Below are 20441 nucleotides of genomic sequence, written 5' to 3' on the forward strand. Positions count from 1 at the left end.
AAAAAAAAAAGAAACAAGAAATTATTGTATGTGTGAGAGTTATGAATATTAATTTTAATGGGGGAAACATTTTAACTGGTATAACCTTTTGATGGATTACATTAAAAATTTTCTCTTTTGAATTTCTATCAGCTTCATGTTAACAGATGGGAGGTAAGTTTCCACTTTACTGTTATTAGTACACATTTGCAGTGTGTAATGGCTACACTCCTGTGATGAGTGGCCTGTGTACTTACTACATCTTAATTCTTTTGATGTCTTCCACCTGCTCTCCGTAAGCCCCATTCCTTGAAACTGTATTTAAACATTTTGCTTAAACTCTAATCTCCTCCGGGATGCGTCTCAAGACCTCCTCATGATGATTACATAACTCATTGCACCCTATGGTGGATGGACCGTCAGGGGGCGGATCTAGGCGATCCTGAACCTAGGAGAAACTCGTGTTGCTACAACAATGCCATTACCACTTCAGTCATTCCTGCTGTGATGTGGAGGTCCTATTTGTGCTGAGAAGTCATGATCTAGCAGTAGAATTCCCATCTGTTTCATTTGCATTTTCCCTTTTATTGAATGAAATTAAGCAATGTAATTATGATTCTAGGAAACAGTAGAGGGCACCCCAATTCCACAAAACCCCAGAGCTGGACGAATTTCCAGCTTGAAAGGGGACAACAGTAGGCGCTTGCGGAGGCTGGGCAGTGGATGGAAAGCTCTGACTCTGTATGCACTAGACACAGAGCACCCACTGCATTCACAAGAGGCTGGCAGGGTGGCTGTGGGGGTGGGGTGGGGCAGCACAGGCCTGGAAACACAACAGTGTTACGTGTCATGAGACTGTGGCGCCGGTCTTCTGGTGCTTGGCTTATTTCTCTTAACAGAGCGCTGCTGCACCCTGTGCAGGTCATTGCAGATGGCAGGACTTCCTTCCTGTTAAGGCTAAAGAACATCTCACTGCACATGCCTTGTTTTCTTTATCCACCCATCTGTCAGTGGATGTTTAGGTTGCTTCCATAGCTTGGATACTGGAAAAAATGCTAAAGTGCACATTGGCATGGTAGTGTCTCTTCCAGATAGGGATCGTATTTCCTTTAGATACGCGTTCAGAATCAGGGCCAGGGGGTGAGGCATAGTAGCTCAGTGGTAGCACGCACATGTGAGAACCTGGGTTTGATCCCCAGAGGATCTGTCTGTCTGTCTGTCTGTCTGTCTGCCTATCCATCTACCTATCCGTCTGGATGTAGGTATTCTTCCAATATGAGACCATATGGTCATTGCAGGCTGGAGGTTGGGGCAGGAGGAAAAAGGTAGCTGTTGGTTGAAGCACACAGAATTTCAGCTGTGCAGTATGTAAGTTCTGGGAAGCCCTGTACTGCACTGTGACTGCACTTAGCTGTGCTGTACTGAATACGTGACGCTTGCCAAGAGGGTCAATTTTGAGTTCTCATTCACACCAGAAAGGTAGTAACTCGGAGGCCACGAGCTTGGCTGTGGGTCATTACACCACATTCTACACAGATGCATTTGTCCCGGTGAGTATTTGACTGCCAGTTTCCCCTCAGTAGAGAAGGGGAGAGCGGTACCCTCCCGACTGAGGCAGGACGGTGAATGAAGGTGATCTAAACAGTCTGCATGTGTAGAACAAACACATTTGTGGGCCTGTTGTAGTTTTGTGTTTATGAAGAAATCAGGCACAAGGTGAACATAGCAAGAGATAAGATGAGCCAGGCATGCGGGGCCAGGCAGGAGAAGACAGGAAACGTGGAATCAAGAGGTTGATTTCCTCCTGTGAGATTCAGGGAGCCACCGAACAAACAGTTTTGATGTTGTGAGATCGTGAGGCTGGCGGAGAACCTCCAGGCATCTGGCCAGAGTGAAAGTGCTGAGCAGAGGAAATCTAAGCTAAAAGCAAACATAGATGTCGCGAGCACAACACACGGCCAGCCCGTGTAGGAATTTAGTAAATGAGTTATCTCATTAATGCAGTGATAAATTGATAAATAGGTAATTATCAATCTGCAAGTACTCAAAGCACTTGCGTTTTGCCCAGATAGAAAAAAAGATGGGCTCAGTTCTTTAAAAGAAAGGCCAAATCTGACTGGAAGAATTGAGAACAGTCCATGGAAAGAGGCCATTTGATTTAGACCCTGAAAAAATGAGTTGGACAGAAAATAACAGAAAAGGCAGCAGAGAGTTGGAACGGAGGTAGGAAGGTGCAAGGTAACTAAGCTGTGTTTATAAAAAGCACAGTATGGGTGATTTTATGTCATATTTTCTTTCTTTTCTTTTTCCTATTATTTAAATTAAAGCTCTCGAATTAGTCATAACTTTGAGAAGCCTGCCTACAAATGACAGAATTTTTTTTTCAGTTCCAGGAAATGAAACCTAGAGGCGCCCTGCCACACCCTGGCCTCATCCTCCCAAAATGCTAGGGTTACATGCACTTGTGCCCAGGTCCATACGACAAATGTGGTGATTAGCTGATGATTCTGTTTGACCAGGGTCAATATTTAAGAAGAATATTAGAGAAACACACAGATTAGTGACCATCCCTGGATTTCGGGGTTTTCTCTGAAATGCAGGCACGCATGTACGCACCCACACAGCTGCAGCAGTGTGGGAGTGGCTGGTCCTCTGCAGCATAAAGGAGGCTGTTGGTCTTATCCAGTGTATCTTTAACTTCAGACGTTGCATTTTTCATCTCTAGAAATTCCTCTTTTTATATTTTCTGTCCTTCTAATTTTTGTATTTAATTTAAACCTAAGGCCATATTTATACCTGTTCTGAAGTCTTTCTCTGCTAATTCCATCACCTTCTGGTTTTGCTTATGTCGCTCTGCTGGTTTTTCTTCCAACTGTGGCTCACAGTTTTCTACTTCTTGTCACATCTGCTAGGCTTTTGTCTTGTATATTACATCTCAGTACATTTCCTGCAGTTGAATGTCTTCATTTGGTTGTCTTTCTTTAAAGAATATTGTACTCTAATGCTGACAGGAATTTAAATTGACCAAGATTAAGATGTTTTTGAGTCTTATTTTAAAGTTTCCTTGTGGCAGGTATAGCTTAGCATTGCTCTGCGATTAGTAAATGCACACAGAGATACGCTCCCTTTGGTGCCTCCATTGGATAGCCTCGGTGTTCAGCAAGGAGTCAGCACAGTGGGAGCTGTGGAGCTCTTCACCTCCCAGTGCCCTGCTTATCCTTTACTCAGCTTGCATCAATGTTCTATTCATGAGCAGTCTTGGGGATGTCTGTGAAGATTTCTACAACTTTAGGTTACACCGTCCCTTCTGTTTGGTATTTGACCTCCAATATTCCATCTATCTTATGCTTCCTGAGCCTGATATTTGTTTCTTCATTTCAGGGAGTCAGCTAAATCCTACTTCTCTGCAGAAATTAGGGATGAATGTTGGGCTCACTTTGTAGGTCTTTCTTCTCTCAGAGACCATGTTTCTGCAAACTATTTGCACAAGTTTTTAGGTATTTATGAAGGGACTGCTGAGTCTAGCCATGATGATGCCATATTTTTAATTTTGTGAGTATGTTTTACTAGTCTTCCCTATTGGACCTTTTATGACAGAGAAATCTGTAAAACACTATCTCCCCTGCCATAGATAACTGTCCACTGTTTTATTTGTTTTCGATAATCAGTAAATTCGCCAAGATTTGTCTTAAGTTGGACTATTATTAATCATCATTTTCAGTGAACTGAATCACAAGAAATGATTTGAAGAACATTTCTTGTTATATATTTGTATGAGTACATATTAATGTTAGGAGATACTGGATTTGACTGGGACATTCTCATACATGGATATTACATATTTTGATCATACCAACCTTTTCACCCTCCCTTCCATCTACCATGCCCCTCCTCCCTAGTCCCTTCCTCTGGTCCAATAATATCCTCCCTTCTGCTTCAGAGAAGATGTCTTTGTTTAGCAGAAACTGATTTCAGAGCTACTCTTTTTTATTGACAATCGGCCATTAGTTATCAACCTACAGCTCTCCTTTGTACTCTCTCAGACCAGCCCTCTCCTCCCCAGTCAGGTGTATGACAAAGAAGTGTTTTCTACTTTTTATAATGTGAAAACTTGCAAAGTAAGATAAATAGAAGATTGAAAGAAAATAATAAAGATGAAGTTAATGAGTCTTTATGATTTAGATACAGTTTCAGTGTGATTCCCAAGACCACAGGTGTGGGAAGCTCTATCCTCATGGTGGTGACGTGGAGAGATGGCAGCACCTTTGAAAAGTGGGGCCGAATGGAAGGTGAATGAGTCATGGCGACACTGTGCACAATTAATGTGGGTCTTATGGGACTCCAATCCCCACCGAAGCAGGCTCTTAACAAAATATCAAGCCTGGCTCTGAGTGTCTCCAGCTTTCTGTTTTACCAGTGATCTCTCCTTGTCCCACCACTGTGATGCCGGCCATGTTGTGATGTAGCCAGAAGTCCTCACCAGAGCTGAACAGAAGCTCAGCAGCATGCTTTCAAATTTACAGAACTGTGAAGGAAATAGGCCTTCTTTCTTTGTGAAACATCTAGCCTCACTTAAACATAGAAATTAGAAATTAAAATTGATGTTTAAAAACATTTGTTTTAAAATATCAATTATGTGTAAACATAGCATATTTTTATTAAAATTAACTATGCCAAATTTTAGACTAGTGATATTGTTTTATTGGCTGTGGGTCATTACACCACATTCTACACAGATGCATTTGTCCCGGTGAGTATTTGACTGCCAGTTTCCCCTCAGTAGAGAAGGGGAGAGCGGTACCCTCCCGACTGAGGCAGGACGGTGAATGAAGGTGATCTAAACAGTCTGCATGTGTAGAACAAACACATTTGTGGGCCTGTTGTAGTTTTGTGTTTATGAAGAAATCAGGCACAAGGTGAACATAGCAAGAGATAAGATGAGCCAGGCATGCGGGGCCAGGCAGGAGAAGACAGGAAACGTGGAATCAAGAGGTTGATTTCCTCCTGTGAGATTCAGGGAGCCACCGAACAAACAGTTTTGATGTTGTGAGATCGTGAGGCTGGCGGAGAACCTCCAGGCATCTGGCCAGAGTGAAAGTGCTGAGCAGAGGAAATCTAAGCTAAAAGCAAACATAGATGTCGCGAGCACAACACACGGCCAGCCCGTGTAGGAATTTAGTAAATGAGTTATCTCATTAATGCAGTGATAAATTGATAAATAGGTAATTATCAATCTGCAAGTACTCAAAGCACTTGCGTTTTGCCCAGATAGAAAAAAAGATGGGCTCAGTTCTTTAAAAGAAAGGCCAAATCTGACTGGAAGAATTGAGAACAGTCCATGGAAAGAGGCCATTTGATTTAGACCCTGAAAAAATGAGTTGGACAGAAAAAAACAGAAAAGGCAGCAGAGAGTTGGAACGGAGGTAGGAAGGTGCAAGGTAACTAAGCTGTGTTTATAAAAAGCACAGTATGGGTGATTTTATGTCATATTTTCTTTCTTTTCTTTTTCCTATTATTTAAATTAAAGCTCTCGAATTAGTCATAACTTTGAGAAGCCTGCCTACAAATGACAGAATTTTTTTTTCAGTTCCAGGAAATGAAACCTAGAGGCGCCCTGCCACACCCTGGCCTCATCCTCCCAAAATGCTAGGGTTACATGCACTTGTGCCCAGGTCCATACGACAAATGTGGTGATTAGCTGATGATTCTGTTTGACCAGGGTCAATATTTAAGAAGAATATTAGAGAAACACACAGATTAGTGACCATCCCTGGATTTCGGGGTTTTCTCTGAAATGCAGGCACGCATGTACGCACCCACACAGCTGCAGCAGTGTGGGAGTGGCTGGTCCTCTGCAGCATAAAGGAGGCTGTTGGTCTTATCCAGTGTATCTTTAACTTCAGACGTTGCATTTTTCATCTCTAGAAATTCCTCTTTTTATATTTTCTGTCCTTCTAATTTTTGTATTTAATTTAAACCTAAGGCCATATTTATACCTGTTCTGAAGTCTTTCTCTGCTAATTCCATCACCTTCTGGTTTTGCTTATGTCGCTCTGCTGGTTTTTCTTCCAACTGTGGCTCACAGTTTTCTACTTCTTGTCACATCTGCTAGGCTTTTGTCTTGTATATTACATCTCAGTACATTTCCTGCAGTTGAATGTCTTCATTTGGTTGTCTTTCTTTAAAGAATATTGTACTCTAATGCTGACAGGAATTTAAATTGACCAAGATTAAGATGTTTTTGAGTCTTATTTTAAAGTTTCCTTGTGGCAGGTATAGCTTAGCATTGCTCTGCGATTAGTAAATGCACACAGAGATACGCTCCCTTTGGTGCCTCCATTGGATAGCCTCGGTGTTCAGCAAGGAGTCAGCACAGTGGGAGCTGTGGAGCTCTTCACCTCCCAGTGCCCTGCTTATCCTTTACTCAGCTTGCATCAATGTTCTATTCATGAGCAGTCTTGGGGATGTCTGTGAAGATTTCTACAACTTTAGGTTACACCGTCCCTTCTGTTTGGTATTTGACCTCCAATATTCCATCTATCTTATGCTTCCTGAGCCTGATATTTGTTTCTTCATTTCAGGGAGTCAGCTAAATCCTACTTCTCTGCAGAAATTAGGGATGAATGTTGGGCTCACTTTGTAGGTCTTTCTTCTCTCAGAGACCATGTTTCTGCAAACTATTTGCACAAGTTTTTAGGTATTTATGAAGGGACTGCTGAGTCTAGCCATGATGATGCCATATTTTTAATTTTGTGAGTATGTTTTACTAGTCTTCCCTATTGGACCTTTTATGACAGAGAAATCTGTAAAACACTATCTCCCCTGCCATAGATAACTGTCCACTGTTTTATTTGTTTTCGATAATCAGTAAATTCGCCAAGATTTGTCTTAAGTTGGACTATTATTAATCATCATTTTCAGTGAACTGAATCACAAGAAATGATTTGAAGAACATTTCTTGTTATATATTTGTATGAGTACATATTAATGTTAGGAGATACTGGATTTGACTGGGACATTCTCATACATGGATATTACATATTTTGATCATACCAACCTTTTCACCCTCCCTTCCATCTACCATGCCCCTCCTCCCTAGTCCCTTCCTCTGGTCCAATAATATCCTCCCTTCTGCTTCAGAGAAGATGTCTTTGTTTAGCAGAAACTGATTTCAGAGCTACTCTTTTTTATTGACAATCGGCCATTAGTTATCAACCTACAGCTCTCCTTTGTACTCTCTCAGACCAGCCCTCTCCTCCCCAGTCAGGTGTATGACAAAGAAGTGTTTTCTACTTTTTATAATGTGAAAACTTGCAAAGTAAGATAAATAGAAGATTGAAAGAAAATAATAAAGATGAAGTTAATGAGTCTTTATGATTTAGATACAGTTTCAGTGTGATTCCCAAGACCACAGGTGTGGGAAGCTCTATCCTCATGGTGGTGACGTGGAGAGATGGCAGCACCTTTGAAAAGTGGGGCCGAATGGAAGGTGAATGAGTCATGGCGACACTGTGCACAATTAATGTGGGTCTTATGGGACTCCAATCCCCACCGAAGCAGGCTCTTAACAAAATATCAAGCCTGGCTCTGAGTGTCTCCAGCTTTCTGTTTTACCAGTGATCTCTCCTTGTCCCACCACTGTGATGCCGGCCATGTTGTGATGTAGCCAGAAGTCCTCACCAGAGCTGAACAGAAGCTCAGCAGCATGCTTTCAAATTTACAGAACTGTGAAGGAAATAGGCCTTCTTTCTTTGTGAAACATCTAGCCTCACTTAAACATAGAAATTAGAAATTAAAATTGATGTTTAAAAACATTTGTTTTAAAATATCAATTATGTGTAAACATAGCATATTTTTATTAAAATTAACTATGCCAAATTTTAGACTAGTGATATTGTTTTACTTTTTTTTTCTTTTTTTCAGCTTTAATTGAGTTTATTGGTACATTTTAGGGATACAGTACAGTTACATTCATTGTTGGGATCTTGTACCTCTATATGACAGGTCTTGGTTCTCATTTTTTTCCCTTGTCCCTGCCCTCCCTTCACCCCCTCCTCCCCTCCCCATTTACAAAAACTTTATTTCCATCTTTTCATTATCTCACATTTCTTTCTTTTCCCTTATTACCCTTCCTCTATCCATCCGACCTTCCCTACACCTTTAGCCCCTTTCTTCCCATTTCACAATGTCAGTAATCTTATTAGGATCTCATGTATTATTGCAGTTTATTCACACCAAAAAAACTATTTGGTATTTACACATGTGTGACTTATTTATTTCACTTAAGAGTATATCTTCAATATGTATCCATTTTCCTATGAATGAATCTATTTTCTCATTCTTTATGGCTGAGTAATATTCCATTTTATAGAAAAACCACATCTTTATCCAGTTTCCAACTGATGGGCAAATGGGCTGTTTCCAAGTTTCAGCTATTACAAACTGTGCCGCTATAAACATGGGTGCGCATGCATCACTGTGATATGATTCTTTTAGCTCTTTTGGAAAGATACCCAGCAAAGGGATGGCTGGGTCAAGTGGAACCTCCAGTCCAAGCCCTTTGAGGTATCTCCATATTGATTTCCACAGTGGTTGCACCAGTCTGCACTCCCACCAACAACAGAGAAGGGTTCCTTTCTCCCCACAACCCCGCCAACATTTGTTATTGTGTGATTTCTTGATAGCAGCTATTCTTTTTGGGGTGAGGTGGAATCTCAGTGTTGTTTTCATTTGCATCTCTCAAATGACCAGTGATGTGGAGCATTTTTTCATATATTTACTTGCTGCTTTTACTTCTTTGTCTGATAAATGTCTGTTCATTTCAGAGGCCCATTTTTGAATCAGGCCCTTATATTTGTGGGGGGGGAGTGATTGTTTTGAATTCTTTATATATTCTAGATAATAGTCCTTTGTCTGAGGAGCAGCTGGTAAAATTTTTTTCCCACATTGCAGGTTGTCTCTTAGTTCTGCTGATGGTTTCTTTTGCAGTACCGAAGCTTTTTAATAAGACGAGATCCCAGTTGTTGATTCTTTCTGCTAGTTCCCGTGCTACTGAGGATTTGTTCATAAAGTCTTTTCGTATGCCAATATCTTCCAGAGTTCTGCCTAACTTTACTTCCAGCAAGTTTATAGTATTTCTGTTTTAATATTTAGATCTTTAAACCCTTGGATTTTAATTTAGTGCATGGTGAAAGATAAGGGTCCAGTTTTAATCTGTGGCAGGTTGAAATCCAGTTTTTCCAACACCATTTATTAAAGAGGCTATCTTTCCTCCACTGAAGATGGTCAGCTCCTTTGTCAAAGATGAGGTAGCTGAGTACACCTGGATTTGTTTTTGTGTCTTCCAGTCTGTTCCACTGATCCTCAGGCCTGTTTCTTTGCCAGTACCATGCTGTTTTTATCACGGTGGCTTTGTAGTAGAGTTTCAAACTGGGAATTGTTATACCTGCTGCCATGTGTCTATTGCCTAGGATGGCTTTTGCTACTCTAGGTCTCTTATGGCTCCAAATGAATTTTTGGATTATTTTTTCAAGTTCTGTGAAATATAATGTTTGAATTTCAGTTGGCATTGCATTGAATTTATATAGCAGTTTTGGTAGTATGGCCATTTTCACTATGTTGATTCTTCCTACCCAGGAGCAGGGGAGATCTTTCCATTTTTTTATATCCTCTTCAATTTCTTTTTTCAGAGTGCTGTAGTTTTCTGTGTAGAGATCTTTTGCCTCTTTTGTTAGATTGATTCCTAGATGCTTCATTTTTTTGGATGTTATTGTGAAGGGAATTGTTTCCCTAATTTCTCTCTCGGTGAGTCTTTTATTTGTGTACAAGAAGGATATTGGTTTTTGGCTGTTGACCTTGTATCCAGCTACTCTACTGAATCTGTCAATTAAGTCTAGAAGTCTTTTGGTGGAGTTTTTTGGGTCTTCAATGTAGAGTATCATATCATCAGCAAATAATGACAGTTCAACTTCTTCCTTTCCTATCTTTATTGCTTTAATTTCTTTCTCTTGTGTAATTGCTGTGGCTCATGTTCTAGGACTATATCGAAGAGGAGTGGTGATAGTGAGCATCCTTGTCTTGGTCCTGATTTTAACGTGAAGATTTTCAGGTTTTGGCCATTTAATATGATGTTGGCTGTTGGTTTTTCATAGATAGCCTTTATTAAGTTGAGATGTAGACCATCTATTTCAATTTTTTTGCAGGGTTTTTTATCATAAATTGGTGTTGAATTTTGTCAAATGCTTTTTCTGCATCTATTGAGAGGATCATATGGTTTTTGTCCTTGATTTTGTTAATATAATGTATTACATTAATTGACTTACGTATGTTGAACCACCCTTGCATAGCTGGAATAAATCCAACTTGGTCAGGATGTATGATCTTCTTGATAATCCTCTGTATTCTGTTTGCTAGTATCTTATTAAAGATTTTTGCATCTATATTCATTAAGGAGATTGGCCTGTAGTTCTCTTTTTTAGTTGCGTCTTTCCCTGGTTTGGGAATCAAAGTGATACTTCCAGGAAGGAATTTGGAAGTATAGCTTCCCTTTCAATTTCATTGAAAAGTTAGAAGAGTAATGCTAGTAGTTCTTCTCTAAATGTCTTGTAAAATTCAGCCGTGAATCCATCAGGGCCTGGGCTTTTCTTTGTTGGTAAAAGTTCAATTACAGTTTCAATTTCACTGACTGTAATTGGTGTGTTTAAAATGTTTTTATCTCCTTTGTTCAACTTTGGTAATTCATAAATATCTAAAAATATGTCCATTTCTTCTGTGTTTTCCATTTTATTGGAGTACAGGTTCTCAAAGTAGGTATTAATGATCCTCTGAATTTCTATTGGATCTGTTGTGACTTTGCCTTTTTCATTCCTGATTGCATGGATCTGAGCCTTTTCTTTCCTTTTTTTTTGATAAGATTGGCTAAGGCTTTGTCAGTTTTATTTATTCTTTCAAAAAACCAACTCTTTGTTTCATTTATTTTTTGTATCATTTTCTTAGTTTCCATTGCATTGATTTCTGTTCGAATCTTTATAATTTCCTCTCTTGTTCAAGCTTTGGGTTTTTCTAGCTTTTGTTTTTCTAGGAGTCTAAGATTCATCATTAGGTTGTTTATTTGAGCTCACTCTGTTTTCCTAGTGTGGGCATTCAATGTTATGAATTTTCCCTGTAGAACTGCTTTCATTGTGTCCCATAGATTCCTGTATGTTGTATTGGCATTTTCATTTATTTGTAAAAACTGTCTAATTTCTTCTTTAATTTCCTCTGTAATCCATTGATTGTTCAGGAGCGTGTTGTTCAGTTTCCATGTGCTTGTGAAGTTCCTACAGTTTCTTGTGCTATTGATCTCCAGTATGATTGCACTATGATCTGATAATATACAGGGGATGACTTCAATTCTTTTGCATTTATTCAGACCTGTTCTGTGAGCCAATATGTGGTCTATCTTGGAGAATGATCCATGTGCATCTGAAAAGAATGTATATTCTGATTTTGTGGGGTTGAATACTCTGTAGATATCTATAAAGTCCATGTGTTCCAAAGCTTGGTTCAGTTCTATTATTTTATTGTTGATTTTCTGCCTAGATGATCTGTCAATTTGTGATAGTGGGGTATTTAAATCCGCCAGTAAAATTGTATTAGTGCTTATTTGGTTTTTCATGTTACTTACTTAATATTTGTTTTATATAGTTGGGGGCATTTATATTTGGTGCATATATGTTTATGATTGTCATATCTTCCTCTTAAATTGTTCCCTTTACAAGGATGTAATGGCCTTCTTTGTCTCTCTTACTCAGTTTTGGTTTCAAATTTACTTTGTCTGCAAATAAGATTGCTACCCCTGCTTTTTCTCTGGGCTCCTGATGCATGGAGAATTGTTTTCCATCCTCTCACTTTCAGTCTCTGGGCTTCCTTTTGCTCTAGGTGTGTTTCTTGTATACAACACATTGTTGGATTTTGCTTGTTAATCCATTCTGCCAGTCTATTTCTCTTGATTGGTGAATTGAAGCCATTAACATTGATGGTTATAACTGATATGTTCTGACTTATTATTGTCATGTTGTTGTCCTTTTCTTGACTCTTTTTACTTTTTCTCCCATCTCCTTTTAGTTTCTTGCCTTGCCTATTTGATTTGGTCTGTTGGGTCTCATGTTATTGTGAACTTCATTGTCCTTTTCTAGGATATTGTTTAGAATTCCTTGTAGTGCTAGTTTGGTGTTCATGAAGTTTCTCCGGTGTTCTTTGTCATGGAAGTATCCTATTTCCTCATCTATTTTGAAAGAGAGTTTTGCAGGATACATCAGTCTAGGTTGGAGGTTGTCTTTTTAGGCCTTCCTTGACCTAAGGGTTTGTGTTGAAAAGTCTGTTGTGATTCTAATGGGCTTTCCTTTGCATGTGATTTGTTTCTTTTCTCTTACTGCTTGTAGTATTTTGTTCTTCTGTTGGATTTCTGGGATCTTGATTATTATATGTCTAGGTGTAGATTATTTTTTTTTTTTGATCATGGCTAGTTGGAGTTCTATATGCCTCACTTATCTGTATGTGTAATTCTTCCCTTCTGTTTGGGAAGTGTTCTGTCATTAATTCTGTGAAGAGCTTTTTTAAGTCATTTGTGTTTTCTCCTGCTATTTCATGGATTCCTATCAGTCTTATGTTATTTTTCTTTGCATCGTCTAGAAGTTGTTGGATTGATTTCTCATGATCCCTTACTGTTTTTGAGAGACTTCTTTTTTCATGGTCACTGACTGCAATCCTATCTTCTGTACCTGAAATTCTACCTTTGCAACCTTTTATTCTGTTGCGTACACTTTCCATAGAGTTTTTAATCTCCTGGATATCTGAATCTATTTTACGGATTCCTTTTCTTTCCTCTGATGGGCATTCATTGTTTCCATTTCTTTCTTTTGCTGAGTCTTCATGGCTTCTATCATGGTCTTGAGCTCATCTATTTTTTTGTCCGTTTCTGTTCTAGAGTCTCGAATCATGACTTCCATTTTGCTCACCATCTCTATGGTTAACTGGAAAATTATTTCTGATTTGAATTTTTCTAGAGCCCGATTGATCTGTTTTGTTACCTCCTGTCCAGGGTGTCCAGCTGGTTCACTATCATACTTTTCATCCTTATTTGCCCTACTGTTTGCCATTGGTGAACTGGAAGTCTGTCTTTGTGTCTTGCTTAAGTTTTTTCTCATTTTTATTTTTGTTGTTGGGTTGTCCTTCGTTTAATTTCTGGGTTATTACTTACATCTTCCTGATATAGTTGCTTTTTAGCTTTTGAGTCTCTAATGACTCATAGACATCTTCATTTTCATAGTATCGGAGAAAACAACTCATTAAATCAATCACAATCCTTTATCCCAGTTGATACATTCAGCAGCCCAATAGGATCAAGCACAGCTTGCAAATTGACCACTTCTGGTAGTCATTAATCTATCACCTTTAAACCATGTGGATTAAATTAGTATCAAGAAGCAGCCCAAAATATGTTTGCAATGAATACGCTTATCAATATAGCATCTTTACCATTTAGGATGGGGGCTTAGACTGAATTGGGATGAGAGGAGTAGATAAGTGAAAGAATTGGAAAAGGTTTCAAGTGAAGCCAGAGGATGTAGAATGACCACACTATCTTTATGAAACTATTAACTTCAAAGGGGATAGACAGAGTGCAGGAATAAGGACAAGAATATATCCCCTTAACGGTAACAGGGGCTCGCCTTCCCTTGAAGCTACAGAGCCATGAGTGAGGTAAAATGACAGGAGAAAAGAACATAAAGAACAAAAGAAAAATGATAAAAGGAAGTCTGAGTTAGGGCAGCAGCAGGAATAAAAAGGGAGATAGATGAGGGATAATATGGTGGGACAAGAGACTGAGTTGGAGAAAGCAGACAGAAAAAGGAAATAAATTGTAGGGTGGAATGAGGAAAAGAAAAAAAAGAATTTGAAGGGCCTCTTTCAGACTAGGTCTCTGTTGTCATATTATAACACATGTATAGCCATGTGCAGAACCAAATCCCCTGATCTCAGCTAGCTGATGGCAGGTCCCCGCGACTCAGACTGACCTCAGTCCACAAGGCCTAAATTGAGTTTCCCAACCCATAGGGTTGAACTCCACTCAGTTCTATTACAGGTTTCCCCTGCTCTTTCTTTAAAGATGTTGAAAGTTGGGAGCTCAGAAAAATACCCTTCATGACCACATATGCCTCTGCAGAGTGGGGCCAAGGACTGGCCCAATCAGGAGGTTTGAGAACGGGGGGTGGGGAGTCAGGTCATGGGGCTACCTTCCTTACTGGATCTGGTGGTGCACAGTCGGGGAGGTCACGGACCCGCTGGGTGGGCCCAAGCAGGTGGCCGGAGAGACCTCTGGGGGCCTTCTTTACTTGATCTGGTGGCGCACAGTCTTGTTTTGCATTTTTGAAACTCTTTCATAGACAAAGATCTAATAGAAAAGAGCTGAGCTTTCATAGCACTGCAGCCAACATACTGCAAAGTCTTCTTTTGGTTGAAGTATTTAATAATCCAGCTGTATACAAATACACAGTTGGGAAAAAAGGAAGATTTCAATAAGCTAAGTGTCAATATTCTTGGATGCTATGCCAACATACTATAGCTGGTAACTTTTGTTTTTTCCTTAGCTTTATTGAATATAATTATCAAGCAAAAATTAATATATTTAAAGTATATGATGCGGTGTTTGATATAAATATATATTGTGAAACGATTACCACACCAAACTAATCACCATACTGATCACCTTGTGGAGTTACTTTTTGTATCTTAAATGCTCTCATTACACATTCTTCCAGCACATAACTGGTAGTTTCTTATATACCAGTTACAATGTGGAATCTCATTATATATATCAATAAACTTTTCATGTCCTGTTATATCTATTGACCCATTCAATATCCATTCAGGAATTCTCAGCAAAGTAAGAATAGAGGCAAATTACTACAATTTCATATAGACTAACAACAACAACAACCCCCCCTCTATATATATAGTATCATGAATAATTTTGAAAGACAGAATGCTTACCTCTTAAGAGCAATAGAAAGGCAAGGATATCTCACCAAAATCTTAACAGTAGTAGTTGTAGTAAGAGTACTAAGGCAAGAAAAGAAAAGAAAAAAAGTACAAATTAAAAAAGAAAGAATAAAATTCTCCATATATGTGCAAATGACATGATTACCAACATGGAAAACACTAAGAAAGCATGAAGAATATACCCCTAATGGCAGGAAATGGATTCAGAAAATATTTTTCCATATTTATAATGTGTGTATGGAAATCCAAACTAAAATATACATAATATGATTTGAAACTACTGAAAAAATGAAATGCATCTGTAAAACTTGAACAAATTCAGGAATTGCATGATGAAATGTACAAATGACTAATAAAATATATCAAAAAGAGCTATGTGTTCATGCACTATCATCAAATTAATATACAGGCATAATGCAGTTTTAAATACAAGCAAATATTTTGTAGAAATAGAAAAAATATTCTAAAATGCACATGCAGGGGGAAAGGAAGGAAGGGAAATGAAAAAAAAAAGGAAAAAAATGGAGACAAAGCTTTTGTAAATAAGGATGGAAGAGGAGTTGAAGGAAGAGGAAGGGAAAGGGAAACATAAAAAGAATCAAGATGTATCGTGTACAGGTACAACTCCCTATTATGAATGTGGTCATCATGTATATATAAAACATACCAATAACACTAATTAATTAAAAAATTTCTACTCAGGCCGGGATTTAGCTCAGTGGTTTGGTGGCCTGCCTTGCAAGTGCAAGGACCTGAGTTCAATCCCTGGTACCAAAAAAAAAAAAAATTTTTTTTCTACTCTTGGAGAAAAATACACATGGAAAAGCAGAGACATTTAAATGGCTAAAACAAGTTTTAAAAGAGCAAATAAAATGGGTTCGTACTGTGATTTTTAAGGCTACAGTCATCAGGACAATGTAGTTTTGGCAGAAGAGAAGGCGTGTAGTGTGGACAATACAGAAATATACCTGTGTACATATCAGCAGAAGCTCTCATGAAAAATCTGGAATAACTGAAACTGGAAACTACTTTAGTGTACTTCAATAGGTAAATGCCAAACCAATGAACATCTTCATACCATAGAACACAGGGTGAGTATCTTACCCAAAATGCAGTGGCCAGCAGCATTTAAGATTTGTATTTTGTAAGATACAGAAATCTTGGGATGTGCTCAAGATAAACATAAAATTAATTTATATTTCATGTACAGTTCATACTTATGTGTTTTAGACAGTGATTTTGTCAATAAAAAATGTCTCATGGTGTGGAATCTTCCACTTGTGCTGTCAAGTTCTGTGCTCAAAATGTTTTAGGTTTTGGAGTTTGAGCTTTTCTATTAGGGATATTCAGTCTGTACCACTGACAATAAAACAATGAGTCATGTCACATGTTAGTAAAGATGGCTTTCTTTCTTCACCATCTGTATATCTTTTATTTTCTGTTTTCTTTCTTTCTTGCTTTTTTTTTGGTCTCACTTCACTAGCTTGGGTTTTCAGTCCTTTATTAAATACATGTGGAGAAAGAACATACTCTTGCCTTGTTCCCAATCTCAACTGTGGTAGTTTTTAACTGGTAAATTTATACCAGGATGAATTTATTTTTGTACTTTCATTTCTCTCATCATTGTTCTGCTTTTATGTATTTTTCTTCTTCCTGTCTTCCCTTTTTCTTTATTTCATTTTTCTCTTATGATTTGAAGAAATTCTTTCTATTCTTTATGTGCTTTTCCATTTAGATTTTAAAGGAGTTTAAAATTAATCAACCCTTTCTCAGATTAAGTGCTTTATGAAATGTAGGTTTGTATTGCTGTCTGTCAGACATGCACACCACTTCTATTCATTATTTTTAAATGTTTCATTTTAATAATACTATGATTTGGACTCTAATGTTATTGTATGTTTTATACAGATCCTTTAAAAATGTTTCTCACTATTTTGGCTTGACAAATTTGTTTCTTTTTATCTCTCTTTTTCCTATAAAACTCATTGGTCTGACTTCCTCAGCCTGTGCATGTGGGGCTAGAGTGAAAGGCCTTTGTGTTTGTTTTGTTTGGAGATTTTTTTCAATCTGAAAAATAACTTGGCTGATCGCTTGTTGTTGAAAATTAGTTTTAGTCAACATGTGTGTTAACTTTTCATTGCTGGGACAATGAGACAGAGAAAATCAACTTACTGGAGGCTCATAGTTTCAGAGATTTCAGTCCATGGTTTTCTTCACTCCTTTTAGGCCAGTGCTGAAGCAGAAACGCCACAAAAGAGGGACCTGGTGGAGCAAAGCTGCTCACCTCATGGGAGCAAAGAAGCAGCAAGAGCCAGAGGGGAAGGGACTGAGGGTGAGACACAGTATGGTACCCAAAGTTACACAGCTGTGACCCTCACCTCTTCGGCTATTCCACCTCCTAATTATAAGTCCATCAAAAGATCAATGCACAGATGAGATAGGAGCCTGTATGATTCCATAACATTCCAGAATCCCCACCTTGGAACTTTGCTCTATGGGACCAAGCCTTCAATATAATGGTACTTTTGGGGGACATTTTAGATCACAGTCATTCAAGGTATAACTGTACTTTGGCAGTCATTGTCTTCTGACTTGCATTGTTGCTATTTTGAGACATTTTCTGTCCTTTCTATGTTTTAGTTGTTAACTTTCTACTTGCTTTCTTTTAAGATCCTCTACTCTTCTCCTATTTCAATGATTTTTTTTAGTAACTCAGTGTCTCATAAGAATATATATATTTTCTGTGTAGAATGTGTTATATGCTTTTGTTTTTATCTACAGCTTTTGTGTTTTATAATTGCCTCTCCCCTGTTCTACGTATTTTCTTATTTTAGAATATTAATGAGCTATCATTGTGACTTCTCATTCTGTCATCTGCATTTCTTAAACCAGTATTATTTCTACTACTTGATTTCCTGTTCTACATTTATTTTTATTTGTCACGTTGCTAATTTTCCCACCTGCTATTTCATTTATTTTAGGCATGTATAAGAATTTAGTCTGAATGAAGACATTCATTTTCTAAAAGTTGTGTTTGGTTTACTTGTTAAATCTGCGTTATCATTTTGAGAGTCTCCTATTCCTTTCTGACTTTTCATTTTATCATTTGAATACATATATTCCTACATGATATTTATATTCAGGGTGTATAGTAATGCCTACATGGTTGTTCTGTATAGTTGTCTAAGTAATCTAATGTCCACGTTTCTGATGAGTCTACTGCTTTCTCAATGTGTCTCTCTCATGGTGTCTTATTTACTCAAGTTGAGTAATTGTGTATTTATCCATTTAACTCCTGCAGGCTGTAATTGAGGATGCCATTTACAAGTGAGGATTGGCTTTGTTTCCCCTATGTGTGCTGGATTTACCAGGCTGTGCTTACATTATCCCAATTTTTTGTTGTTTTGTTTTGTTTATTTCCTCATCAAGAGGCTGTGCAAAGTTGTTGTAAACTTTAAGGCAGTCATATGGTCCATTTCACAACAAACTATGCTCCTTATAGCTCCTGCCTTCCTCCTCCTCCTCCTCCTCCTTCCTTTTCTTCTTTCCCTCCTTCTCCCCCTCCTCCTCCTTCTCCTCCTTTTATAGTATTCTTATTATTGTTTTTCTCTAGAAGCTACAGCAAAAACAATTTTCAAAAATCTTTCCTCTAGGGAAGCAGGTCCTCACCAGCCCTCTCCTGCTCTTAAGTTTGTGGACAGGTTTGAGTCCATGTGAGAATACCATGTTTTGCTCCCTTGGGTCCAATGCACAGTCTTCTTTGTTCTGAAGTAACTAATCAGTTCTTTTGTTTGACCGGATCTTGTGTTATTTTAGAATTTCACTTGCTTTCTACTTACCTACTTACTTTCTTGCCTACCTGGAAAAGGTTTATCACACTTGATCCTTGATTTACCTTCAATATACAGGTAGTCATTTAGAAAATCCAGTTATACTTCTGAACAGAAGTGTCCACTCTAGGTTTATACCTCTTCTAAAGGTGATTGCATTATGAAATTGTTTAATTTTTCTCTTTTTGCTCTTATAAAATTAACAAAGGCAAAACCTGGCCTTCAGTACATATATCCATATTTTAATGGTAAATCAGGAGTTTCATATCAGCTGGGTCTTATGAGCACCAACTAGCTGCTATTATGTCAAGCTTGCAAGTAGTCATGGTTTAGCTATGAAGAAGAAATACATGAAACTCACATAACTCAGGAGAAAGCTTGGTAGAAACAGAGCCATGACCACTCTCCAACTGCAAATCTTATTGCCTATCACGGATGGAGATCACATTTTAAGGTCATAGCTATTTTGAGGTGAAAGAGGGAGATTCAAGTCAATTTTATCAACATTTTTCTGGAAAGTAGTAAAAATAATCACTTATCTTAAACTTGGAATGCAGAGACACTAAAGATAACTTCCATGTACACTGCCAAAGAAATACACATCAAAAAGAAGGAGCTAGAAATTTTGAAAGATGGATAAAGAGAGGCCAAAAATATTAACCAAAGAAAGGCACATAGCCATGTTTATATCAGATTAAGTGGGTTTTTAGGCAAAGAGTATTGCTGGAGATAAAAAGAGTCATCTTATGATTTACTATGAAGATGCAATTATTCTAAATTTGTACTATCTTTAAAACAATTAACTCAAGTGTACACAATTTTTTAAAATTGTCATACTAAAATGAGAAACAAAAATCTCCAATCATCATCTCATCTAAAAAGAGCGTGTAGAAATTTAGACATTTACTTGTAGCACATGGTGGCCCATGCCAAAAATCCCAGCCCTTGAATAGGCTGAGGCAGGAGGATGGCAACTTCCAGCCAGCCTGGGCAACTTAGTGAAACTTTGTCTGAAGATAAAACGTAAAAGTGGGTTGGCATGCATGTCAGTGTGAAGGACTTGGCTCGCTCCCCAGGAAAGAAAACAAAACAAAACCAACCCTGAAAAACAAGGCCAAACAACAACAAAACAGTGTAAATAATTCATAAGCCAAAGAAGAACTCATGAAAGGATACTTTGAATGATTAAACAAAAATATCCCACAGCCATACTCTAGCAGGCAGCCAAAACTGTCCTTTGTGAACTTCAAATTATATAAATATGGAAAAACCCCTGAAAATCAAGAAGTTATAAAAAGAAAGGCAAATTAAACACAAAGAATGTCTAAAAATATCTATTAAAAAGAGGAGAAATAATTTCAAAACATCTGATAGAAAAAGTCAGTAAAGTCAAAAGTTGTGAGAAGAAAAATAAAAATGATATCCCTCTGATGATACTGATTGTGAAGAGGAGAAAAAAACCCCAAAAATTGGTATCCTGAGAGAGAATAGGTAATCATTAAAATATCATAAAAGAATATTATAAAATTATCTGCCAGAACTTGACAGCTAAATGGAAATTATATGCCAAAATTTATTATGTGACAAATT

This window comes from Fukomys damarensis, unplaced genomic scaffold (assembly GCF_012274545.1).
Source record: "Fukomys damarensis isolate Sample0158 unplaced genomic scaffold, DMR_v1.0_HiC HiC_scaffold_7, whole genome shotgun sequence".
NCBI lineage: Eukaryota > Metazoa > Chordata > Mammalia > Rodentia > Bathyergidae > Fukomys > Fukomys damarensis.